The following is a 12846-nucleotide window of genomic DNA, read 5'->3' as shown; positions in this document are numbered from 1 at the left end:
ATATTATTCCTAATATTGGAAATTTTATATTTAAAGTATGAGGCAAATTCATTACAGTTCTCTGAAGAGTGGAGCTCAGCAGGTATTGGTCTAAGAGGATTAACCAGTTTATCAATTGTACTAAACAGAAACTTAGAATTATTCAAATTTTCAGTAATAATTTGAGAAAAGTAATGTTGTCTAGATGTTTTCATTTCTTTGTTATATTTACTGAGCAGGTCCTTATAGATATTATAATCAACCTGCAATTTGGTCTTATGCCACTTGCGCAGGTTCTTTTTAGTTCCTTCACTCTTTCTACATTCCTCCAAGGAGCTTTTGTTTTTCCAGAAATTATCCTGGTTTTTATAGGCGCAATGTCATCCATAATCTGTGTCACTGAAAAGTTAAAATTATTGACCAAATTGTCACACAAAGACAAGGAAGACAAATTAAAATCAGAATGTGACCAGGTACACCTAACAGAGTTATTATATCTAGTGATAAACCTATCAGATGTATCTGCACAAATGGAGCATCTTTTGACTAATTTTAAACCAGGTACATGTTTGGTCATCTAAGCAACATTGAAAAAAATACAAAAGTGATCTGAAATCCCAACATCTAGAGTGCACTTTGGGGTTATATCAAGGCCTTTAGAAATAACCAGGTCAAGAGTGTGACCCTGATTATGAGTAGGCCCGGCAATGTGCTGTATGAACTCAAAGGTTGATAACATGTCAGTAAACTGGTTAGCAAAATGGTCAGTGGTGTTATCAATATGAATGTTAAAATCACCAGAGATAAGAATTGAGTCATACTCAACAGTAATTTTAGATAAAAGCTCAGCAAATTCAGATATAAAGTCTTGTCTAAGCCTTGGAGGGCAGTAAACTGTGAGCACTAGACAGGGATATACAGATCTGATCACCAGAGCTAAATACTCAAAAGTAGAGTAAGAACCAAATAACACCTTTAAATGACACTTTTACATGATAAAATATCTGAAAAAATAGCAGCAACACCACCACCCTTCTTGTTAGGCCTGTTACAGTGTGAAAATGAAAAATTAGATGGAGAAGCTTCAATCAGTTCTTTGCTACCAGTTTCATCAAGCCAAGTCTCGGTAAGGAGAATACAATCAAGCCTATGAGATCTTATAATATCATTAACAATGAAAGTTTTATTAGTAAGGGATCTGACATTGAGGAGTGCCATCTTTAAAGAGCTTGCCGAAAAGGTAGAATTGTCAACTGTGGCAGAGTCAGGCCTAGGATGGCTAGAGTTTTTCAGAAACTGTGATTGAGAGTCAGTGCACACAGAGGCAGGACCCACACTGTTAGAACTGGATACAGTAATAGGAGACACAAGGGTCTGGATAAGGTCTTGCCGTGGTGCATATCAGAACAAGTTAAAAGCTATAAACTGGATAAAATTATCAGTCAACTGCTTTGTTCCCTTTCTATTAGGGTGCACACCATCTTTGAGATGAAGTCATATCCTGTAGCAGAACAGAAGTTTTTTAACCAGTGGTGGAGACTGAAGAGTCGACTAAAACGTTCAGAGTTTTTGGAAAGAGTTGGAATGGGGCCAGACATGAGACAACGTCTTCCCAGACTCTCAATTGTGCAGCACAGGGATTCAAAGTCTGCGTGTAATTTGCTGGAATTTCTAGCCATGACGTCATTCGTTCCCACGTGCGTTAGAACCATATTGACAGTGGGATGCAGGTCAATGAGAGTTGGAATGAGTTCAATTAGGTTGACCACCTTGCCACCGGAGAGACAATAGGTGATAGCACCCGGGAGAGTTAAATCCCTAACTACAGAATCACCTACTATCAAAATTTCCGGATTGCTGCTTACCACACAGCTGTTGTAGGTGGCTAGTTTCACTGGAAGCTGGCCCACGGCGCTAACCAGGCTAGCTGGATTAGCATCAGCGCTGGTCGTGCTCAGCAGATCCAGCAGTGTAGCTCCCTGGCCGGAGGGACCAAGGCCAGGCGGAGAGTAGAGACCAGCCGGAGCGAGTGGAGCTCTGGGTGTGGCAGCAGGAGCTCCATCGCTGCCCTCCGGTGATAAAGTACACACTCGACAGCACTTGTCAGATGGAGAGATGGCTCTGGAGGGCAGAGATCTGCGCCTTTTGGAAATAACGTTAGATGGAACTTTGCGATTTCCTTCAGCACAACCTCCACTCAGCAGCGGAGAAGGCGACGTTGGTAGAGCAGCCAAAGGAGCAAAGAAGTTAGACAGCTCCAAATCAGTGGCATCATCCTGGGAATCATAGAGGGGAAGGGAGAGTCTATTCTTGCCCTTAACTACTGAAGCCCAAGTGGAACAGCCAGGAGATGGGTCGACTGTATCAAGGTGTTTTTCCTTCGCTGGTAGACTGGTGGACTCGGGACGTTCCAGCGATGCTAGCCGGGAGCCAAGGTCAGTCTGCCGCTGGAGAAGGACCGAGATGAGCCGCTCGATGGAGGCTTACGGCCGAAATACATGGGACATGGACGCGGCGCGACACGTCTGCCGCGGAATGTCCGCAACAGAGCGCGTCCATAATAATCAACTGAAGCTGCTACACGGACCACGGAAGCCGCACGCACCCGCGCGGGCATCGCGCGGCTCTTCTCTATTTTTGCGCATCTGGTCTATTTTTCCCCCTCTACGCGCGGCTACGCGGCCCTCAAACAGGTAAAAACTCCATAGAACTGTGTAAAAAACGAGTACAATCTGTTTAAAAATGATTAAAATAAATACCTCATTGTACCAGAGGCAATGTGACGCAGCAGAGCAACCTTGTGGGTGTTTTTACATTGCACATTAAAATAAATCAATCAAATCAATGTGTATCCATGATCCTGTAGTTAAAACGATCTAGTTAATTAATTCAATACCAGTTAATATAGCCTATACTTCCAAACCAAACCAAAGTATCCTACTTGATATCTCCTCAGAAAACCATGCAACCACACGCTACAAAGACGGAGTCTGTGTAGCAGGTAAAAAACCCCGCTCCGCCCCGCCTACGTGACGCGCCGCGTCCGTGTCCCATGTATTTCGGCCGTAACTCACCCTTGATCTCGGAGATAAACGAGGAGGTGACCATACTTGGAAATATATCCTCAGTTACTCCAGGAATGACACCAGCGAGGAGGTAAGCATCCAGGGATCCAAGCAACCGGCTAGCCTAGCCACCAGGCTAAAGACAAACCTAGCTAAACTAGCAGCAGTTGAGGCAGTCCAGTAGGCTACATCCAGCTGACAGCCAATTTAAGATTACTTATAATTTAAGATCAAAACGTCCGATGACTAAAATCTTTTACCTTGTTAAAACATATTGGTAATACATCCAGGATCTAAAAGTGTAGCGTAAAATTGTTCTTGGTGTGCTCCTGTCAGCCACAGTCACCGATAGGTCAAAGGTCTGAGCAAGTGGTGAACAGCCTACATGGGATATCCAGGATTCATTCACACATCACACATCATTCACAGTAATAAGGTCATTCCTAAGCAAGTGTTAACTACATTCAGAGTGACCCAGACAAATGGGTTCAGCAAGATGATTTTGAAGTATTCCAAAAGTAATCCAAACTATTTAGAATACATTACTTAACTTGAGTAATCTAATGGAATACGTTACAAATTACATTTTAGGGCATGTATTCAGTAATCTGTAGTGGAATACATTTTAAAAGTAACCCTCCCAACACTGATTATATCATATCACCATTTATTTCCATGCATATGCGCGAGCTCTGTCCACCTGACAGCCGTCTGTTCTGTCGGCGGAGAGAGAGACATACAGAGTATGGTGGTTTCGGTGCATCGGCCGACACTTACCGGCACTTCCCGGGGGCACGGTGCTGATCAATACAGTCCGTGGGCGCGGTGGAGAGGACAACAGCGTAGAGAGGAGACGGGACGCGCTGGAACAGCAAAGTTTTTACCGTTGTCTTAAATCTGACCGGCATAGAATCGGATATATGAGACTGATCTGCCGGTCACCGGTCATGGCCAATCAGCTGAAAACCGGCCGATTAGACTAGATATGTCAAAGATGCCACCAATGTTTGAGGAAATTAGAAAGCAAACCACCACCATGCAATAAATGCTTGAGCTTCAACAACAAAAGAAAGCCTTGCAAGTATCACAAGGTAAGTATGAAGACCTCCTAAAGGAGCATGAGGCAACTCAACTGGAGTGTACCACCACACAAGGTAAGTATGAAGACCTCCTAAAGAAGCATGAGGCAGCTCAACTGGAGCTTGCCATCACTAAAAAGGAGAATGAGTTCATCTTATCTGAGAAGACAAAGTGGCAGGTTCTCTTTCAAACCTCATTCAGTATCTCACTATGGGAAGCGCCTTCTGGCGTGACCAATCATGGAAGCTCCAATAACACCACATCTGTTGTGAGACAGACCAATCATCTTGAGATGCACGGGCCAGCCCGTCCCCCTTTATAAGTGCCCGCGGCGCTGCACACGTTATTCTCGCTTTCTTCCACCGTGAAGATCGTACAAGCTCCTCAGCTGTCCCGACCGTCCGGATTTTCATTTAACTGCTCTCCGACGCAGCCGTCAAGGTAGTCACCGAGCATGGATATCCGGTGTCGGGATTTTGCTTTTGGACTAACTTTGTTTAACTTGTTACGGAAAGTTATTTTATTCAGGTGGGGTCGTTGCGTTGTAGCGGACTTCTACCTGTTTATACTGCTCTTGGAACTAGCTAGCCGTCAAGGTTTTTTAGTTCCACCACTGCTGCTAGCCGTCAGAGTTTTTAGTTAGCCGTGCGTTTTTTCACTGCTGCCAGCCGTCAAGGTTTTTAGTTAGCCGTGCGTTTTTTCACTGCTGCTAGCCGTCAAGGTTTTAGCTAGCCATGGCGACTGCATCCTCTAAGGGGACCCCAAGTGGCGGCAAGAGTAAGGACGTCAAGTCCCGCCTTTGCCCAGCCGCTTGCGGTTTCACCATATCGGGGAAGGACCCCCATCACCTCTGCATCGCATGTATGGAAGTTCAGCATGCACAGGCATTGCTTGCGGACTCCGAGTGCTGTCAATACTGCTGCGCCATTCCGGCGAGGATCCTGCAGCGTTACCTGAGAGTGTCGGCGGCCTCAAAAGCCGACCCTTGCCTCTCCGACACCGCGGCGAAGCCCAGAGACAAGCCAGCTACGACTAGCACTAGCTGGGCTGATATGGTGGATGACCCCGATATGGACTTTCCCCCGCTGTTCGACCGACTCCTCGGCTCGGAGGACGAGCGTGACGGCGGAGAGGAGGACGAGGATGATGTTAACCTGGATCTCCTCGGCCGACGCCATCCTTCCCCCCGCTCAGTCGCAGCCCGGCAGCTCTGTTGGTGGGGAGGCGCAGCCTTCCCCTGCACCCCGTGAAGTCGACTTACATGAGGTGTGGCTATTGACTGGCCCGCATCACTGGATGACAAGGGGGAGGAGAGGGATTTATACGACGGTAAAATCCTGCCTTCTCGTCAGGCCTCCGCGAAACAACTTATGCCCGCCGTCCCGGCATGCATGAAGGAGATGAAGCGGTACTGGGACAAACCATTTCAGCACAGAGTTCCCGTCAAGGGCTACTCTGGCCTGGATGTCATCAACAGCGAGGTGCTGGGACTCGCAGACCCCCCGGTAGTGGAGCAGTCGGTGACTCATCACCTCCATCCCAGCCACCGGTCCACCCTCGCCACAGCAGGTCCCGCCCTCCCGGGCAAGATGGAGCGCTTCACCGCCTCCATGTACCAAAAGGTGTACAAATCAGCAGCCCAGTCGGTGAAAAACCTAAACGTTATCACCCTGCTGACAGCGTACCAGGCTGAACTTTTTCAGGACATGGGTCACCTTTTAGATAAGGGATCCCCGAGTCCGGCTATCTGGGAGGAGATATGTTTCGTCACTGACCTTATCCTCCGTGTTTCCAGAGGTGTGGTTCAGGGCTGTGGCCGCGTCATGGGCCTGGCTGTGGCGGGGGAGAGATCGCTGTGGCTCAACCTCTCCAGCCTGTCGGACCAGGATAAACAGGTCATAGTGGACTCCCCGTTCAACCCGTCACGGGCTAAGGGCTTATTTGGGGAAGCTGTTACTACAATGCAACAGACTAGTGACCTGAGGAAGAAGCAGGGGGAGGCCTTCGACCTCTGCCTTCCCCGGAAGACGACACCTCACCCGCCACCGCCAACCCGCCTGGGTTTTGCGGCTATGGCAGCCAGAGGGCACAGCGGGGGCTTTAAGGGACCCAGACCCCAGGCACCTGAGCAGCCAGCGTCTCACCAACGTGGAGCCCAGGGCCAAAAGCACTGGGGCAAAAAGTCCTTCGCCGCTGCCGCCGCCGCTCCCGCCACCAGGTCGAACCGCCCATCCCGCCCGCCGGAGGGGAAGAAGAGGCGGTCGACTTAGGAGCTATGGTTAGTGGAGACAGAGGCTCAGCAGTCAGCACTCAGAGAGATCCCTGCTCTGAGCCTCCCCAGGACAGACTGGCGTTTTCCTCTTCCCCCCAAGAGACAGAGAAGAGAGGATCCAGACCAGTGTCCCAGCCCGCGCTGTGTAACGGCCCGTTATGTTCGCCCCATTCACAGACGGGAAAAAACCACATGTTACCCCAGTGCTACCCAATTCATATACACCCCCTCAACACCCTGCGGGGACAGTTCAGAGGGAAGTGGGAAAGTGTCTTACACCAAGCACTTTACATGGTTTTTCAATAAAGAAGCCGCTGTTGCAGCCAGGCTCGTTCATAAAGCCAAGGGCGCAGCGAGCAGTTCAAAAAGAAAAGAAAAGAGAAAAACAAAAAGTGCAGGACAGTCTGTCGCCGCAAGAGGGCGCAGCTGCTCCAGTTTTGAGCTTCAGGCCGCCAGGTCCTCTCCCTGTCAAAGCAGAAGAATGGCGCGCATGCGCAGCTCACCTCTGGGTGTTTACAGCCGTTGTCAGGGGATACAGGCTCCAGTTCGCGGTGTGCTGTTCTCGGAAGCCACGGGGGAAGCCGCAGAGGCTTTAGAGAACGAAATTTCTTCTCTCTTAAGTCGAGGGGCAATTCAAATTGTGCCGGAGGAGGAGAGGAGTCTGGGTTTTTACTCCCGGTACTTCCTCGTCCTGAAAAAGGGAGGTTCATTACGTCCAATTCTGGATTTACGTTTCCTCAATTCACACCTCCGAAAATACAAATTCAGGATGCTCACACACAATGTTCTGTTCCGCTCGATTCGACCAGGCGACTGGTTCACATCAGTGGATCTGCAGGATGCTTATTTTCACATAAGCATATATCCAGCACACAGAAAATATCTCAGGTTCGCCTTCAAGGGCGTAGCCTACGAATATCAGACCCTGCCATTTGGGCTGTCACTTGCCCCGAGAGTCTTCAGCAAGTGTGTGGAAGCAGCTCTGAATCCGATGCGAGCCACGGGCCTCAGAGTGCTGGCATATCTGGACGACTTTCTCCTCTGCGCTCCCAGCAGGGGGGAAGTAGAGAGAGACACTCAGGCGCTGTTAGGCAGGCTCTACAGCTTGGGCTTCAGTGTCAATCACGCAAAGAGTGTTTTGTCTCCCCTTCGCTACGAGCTTGCCTCCGCCTGACAGGGCTGATGGCGTCGACCATCTCTGTCGTTCCTCAGGGTCTACTGAGAATGAGGGATTTCCAGCGCTGGGTATCCTCGCTGCGTCTGGACGTACAAAGTCATCTCAGACGTATGGTGGGGGTTTCCCATGAACTGTCATTGGAGAGACCCGGAAGTGTTCACTACCTGTGTCCCCTTGGGAACAGTAGTTATGAGGAAAACAGTGACAACGGATGCATCACTGACAGGGTGGGGAGCAGTATTCGAGGGGAGGTCAGTAAATGGGACCTGGCCCCCGAGGCTCCGTCATGCTCATATAAATTACCTGGAGCTGTTGGCTGTTTTCCTGGCACTCAAACATTTCCTGCCACTCCTGGGAAAGTGTCATGTGTTGGTCAGGACGGACAACACGACAGCCATGGCTTATATAAACCGGCAAGGAGGCATGCGCTCCGTAAAGTTACACAGACTGGCCCAGAGTCTGATATTGTGGAGCAGTGAGCGCCTGCTGTCATTACGCGTGACGCATGTCCCCAGCGTATTGAACAGCGGGGCGGATTTAGTTTCCAGAGGAAATCCTCTCTACGGCGAGTGGAGGCTCAACCCCGAGGTGCTTCGCCTGGTGTGGGAGAGATTCGGCCGAGCGTCCGTAGATCTCTTCGCATCGCACGAAAACGCGCAGTGTCCTCTGTTCTTTTCGTTAAGAAACAGGGACGCACCGTTAGGAGCGGACGCACTGGCTCACCCATGGCCAAACGTGCTGCTGTATGCACTTCCCCTGCTCAGCCTCATCACTCCGATACTAATCAGAGTGAGAGAGCAGCGGCTGTCTTTGATTCTGATAGCCCCGTATTGGCCCAGACCGTGGATGGCGGAGCTGGTGCAGCTCCTTCACAGCCAGCCATGGCCGCTGCCGTTACGCGCACACTTGGTGTCACAGGCGCACGGACAGATTTTTCACCCACACCCCGAACGGCTGGCTCTCTGGGCTTGGTACGTGAGAGGGTAAATCTGAGTCGGGTCTCCCGTTGAGGGTGATTGAGACTATTCAAAGTGCGAGGGCGCCATCTACGCGATCATTATATGATAATAAGTGGCGCGTATTTGAGAGGTGGTGTGAGGCTAGAGCCATCATTTCGTTCCAGAGTTCTGTCCCGGATGTGTTATGCTTTCTGCAGGACTTACTGGACAATGGTAAAGCTTTTTCCACTATTAAGGTCTATTTGGCCGCTATTTCAGCCTGCCATGTGGGTTTTGGGAATGCGCCGGTCGGACAGCATTCTCTGATAAAGAGGTTTATGAAGGGAGCCCGCCGGCTGCGGCACTCTCAGGGTTGCCTTTTGAGCCCTTGGATTGTGCTGATTTAAAGTTGCTTTCTCTAAAAACTATCCTGTTGCTGGCTCTGACGTCAGCCAAACGGATAGGTGAACTACATGCGCTGTCTGTGCACGCATCCTGCTTGCAGTTCTCCCCGGACTATGGGAAGGTGATGCTGCGCCCTAACCCGACTTTCGTGCCTAAGGTTAGCGATTCTGCCTACAGCTGCCCCACGCTGGTGCTGCTTGCTTTTCACCCACCGCCTTTTGCGGAGGAGAGTGAGAAGCGGCTTAATTCACTCTGTCCTGTGAGAGCTTTGCGCATCTATGTGGACAGGACTAAGGGACTTAGAAAGAGTAACCAGCTCTTTGTATCCTGGGACCCCTCTCACAGAGGGAGAGCTCTGACACGCCAGCGCCTGTCACACTGGGTGGTAGAGGCTATAATTCTGGCTTATGAGAGTCGTGGACTGCAGCCCCTGGAGAGCCTACGGGCTCACTCCACTAGGGGTATGGCCACCTCATGGGCCCTGTTCAGGGGCGTTTCGGTGAGAGACATCTGTGCCGCTGCCAGTTGGGCATCCCCACACACATTCATTCGGTTTTACGGCCTGGACGTGACGGAGCCTTCACTGGCTCACTCTGTCCTGAGTGTGGGTTCATGTTAATTGTGTGCTAGCCCATGGGGAGGGCTTGTGGTGTCAACCCGTTCGGGTCGAGGTCTTATGGGCTTCGGAGCATGCAATTCGGGAGTGGGCCACATCTCCCATAGTGAGATACCGAATGAGGTTTGAAAGAGAACTTTAGGTTACTAGGGTAACCCTGGTTCTCTGATAACCGAGTGAGGTATCTCACAACACTGCCCTGCTTGCATATGTAGGGTACGTGAAAGAAATATGCTTGAGAATAACGGGTGCAGCGCCACAGGCGCTTATAAAGGGGGACGGGCTGGCCCGTGCATCTCAAGATGATTGGTCTGTCTCATGACAGACGTGGTGTTATTGGAGCTTCCATGATTGGTCACGCCAGAAGGCGCTTCCCATAGTATAGTGAGATACCTCACTCGGTTATCAGAAAACCGAGATGCACATCAATGGCATCAGCCTCCAGCCCCACTGGGCATGTATACAAGAGACCTACACAAAATCGCTAGGAATATCTTGAAATTTAACCCTGTCCTGGGTGGCTCAAACGAAACAGCGACGTACCTCAGACAGTTGGAGTACCACCTTCGGAGACATCCAGAAGCACAAATGGATTCTTCAGTTAAATGAAAGCAAAACTGAAATAGTCTTACTCACAGGGCTAGAGCGTAAGGACCTCCCGTCGTCCCGGGGCAGATAAAAATAGGATCGGGGAGGATGTAAATTAATTTTGGGATGAATTTGGAACAAGAGTTAAAAAAAAAAAACTGCTAACATTACAATGAACGGCGAAGGAAATGAAACTGACTGCACGTTTTGTGTAGCACACACAGTTCTTATTAAACCTCCTTGACAACATACACATACACACACACACGCGCACAAACGTTGCTAAGTAACGTTATCTAGACCCGCAAAATCCTGCCAGACGCCTGTCACCACCGGTATTGACTGTCAGAGTGATACACAATGGCAATGACGTCCCGTAGTGGGATACTGGAATTTTTTAACATTACATCAAGAAAGCAAACATCAGGAAAACGCACAGCGGAGCCAGACCCTGAACCGCCAGCCTCTGACCTCACGACAGCCGCAGCTGCAATGGGGATTCAACCCAAGTCAATGAGGTAAGCTTGCTAGTATTAATGTAATGTATTGTAATGTAATGTAATGGACATATGACAAAGCTAAACTCACAAAGCTAACTAGCAACTTACGATACGAACAAGCAAGTTACGATACTAGAAAAATGGCTGAGGCTGAGGGAGACTTTTTGTTGAATTGGAGGAAATGTTTAATGATGACGGGGGAAATGAAGCGGATAAAGACAGGATTGGCCCGGTCGACAAGGGGCTGAACGGAGGGAGTGGCGGCCGGCGGGAGGTGACAGGCAAGCTGGTAGCCACTGAGGGGGTGAGGAAGAGCTCTGAGGGGAGGAGACTCCTTTTGATTACCGACATCCTAGACACGGCCCGCAGAGAGAGAGTGTGAAGTGCCAGTGATCCATATGATTACTTTTTATCGATGATTACACCCAACTTAATCGATCACATGGTAAAACAAACGACAAACTCACCTTCAGTAAGTTAGCCTTTACTGGAGGCCTCAGCATAAAGTTGAGTAATGTGGTACTGTGGAAAACCCAGCAGTGTCCCCATGAGGTCTGACAGCTCCACTGCACTCAGACTGCCTTTGCCCTCTTTGTCAAACAGCTGGAACACAGACCTCTCTGTGTGTAAATAGTGAACCAATAAAATGACTTGAAAAAACTTTTGAATAAATAATACATTTATGAACAAAAATAAACAAACCACTTTTCTACTGATTAAGTTAAATTGATGCAGCAAGTATTTTCTGTAAATCCATGTGAGTATATTGTAGGCTATACAATGTATAGTAAAACTTTTACTTTTCTATTTGCAGATTGCCTCAAATGCCTCAAACTCAAGCAAATATGAGGCAAAAAGAAAACGCAAATGGTTGCCGGAGTGGAAGAAAACCTTCCAAATTGCTGCATTTGATGCAGAGACGGGCATGATGTTTTGCAAAAGCTGTCGTGCTTTTCCCAGTCTTGCAAAAGGGAACAACCTTTTCGTTGGTGTGGACGGTGGCAAAATATGGATAAAAACACTATAAGAACACAGCAGAACAACATCTCATTCTGACTGTGAAGGCGCTCAGGCTGCGAAAGAAAACCCAAGCAGAACATCCATGGCTTGTGTGCTACAAGCCATGGGTCTCTAATCATTTCAGATGAATTTAAATAAAAAGGTTGATGATTGATCATCTAATCATTTGTATGATGTTTTATTTATGTTAAAGGTCACTTTGAATGATTTTAACTAATGATAATGTAGAAAAACAAAGATTTTAAATTTGTGTCGGCCCACATTTATTTCGGGACGGTTTAGATTGTATTTCGGGACGGTTCCGGGAGGATGGTGAAAAAAGTTAGTTAAGAGCCCTGCCACTCGGATGACCCAACTCTAGAAATCTTATTCTACATGATCTAGGTGACCTCATCTTCATCAAATATGCAATCAGTGGCCAGAAAGTGATTTTTGACAGTGATCTGAGTTTTGAGGAGCAGGTAAAGACAGCCGTGCAGTCCTGTTCCTTCAACTGAGAAAAATATCAAAAATCAAGTCATTTTTATCTCTGATTGAGAGAAGGTAATTAAATTATTTTATTTCATTTAATCTAGACTACTGCAACTCTATCTATACCTGCCTCAGTCAAAAATCATTCTCACATCTCCAGCTTGTTCAAAATGCTGCAGCTAGGAATTTAACTGGAACCAAACGTAGAGACAATATTACCCCAATCTTAGCACATTTGTACTGGTTACCAGTTTGATTTCAATTGATTTTAAGATTTTAGTGAATACATTTAAAGCACGGCAAGGTCTAGCCCCTAGCTATATTGCTGACCTTTTAACTCCTTTTGAGCCAGAACGCATCTTTCAATCCTCAAGCAAGGCCCTTTTGTCTGTTCCACAGTCTAGGCTCAAGACTAGACTGTGTCTCTGTTAGAACTCCTAGACTTTGGTTGATGGATAGATGATAGATAGATAGATAGATAGATAGATAGATAGATAGATAGATAGATAGATAGATAGATAGAATTTTATTTATGTGTCACTCCTCAACGTACAGGTCAAACAGAGCAACAAACACAGTACCCCAATAAAAAAGAAAGTTGAGGACCACTCATTTAGAGTTATGAGACACAGGCTAAAAATAATACACATAAAAAATACTAGAATATATATATATACATATGCATATACATATATACATACACACAAATATACACACACATAAGTACATACATTC

General features: G+C 47.9%; 1 pseudogene; it reads left to right on the top strand.

Moving 5' to 3' along the window:
• Positions 1-7578: 7578 nt before the first annotated feature.
• LOC139650099 (uncharacterized) lies at positions 7579-9535 on the top strand (annotated as a pseudogene).
• Positions 9536-12846: the final 3311 nt, after the last annotated feature.

This window comes from Centroberyx affinis, unplaced genomic scaffold, assembly GCF_046629955.1.
Source record: "Centroberyx affinis isolate AG114_WGS23_722 - 3 ecotype Tasmania unplaced genomic scaffold, CSIRO-AGI_Caff_v1 ptg001437l_1, whole genome shotgun sequence".
NCBI lineage: Eukaryota > Metazoa > Chordata > Actinopteri > Beryciformes > Berycidae > Centroberyx > Centroberyx affinis.
This window is presented reverse-complemented; position numbering and strand designations above follow the sequence as displayed.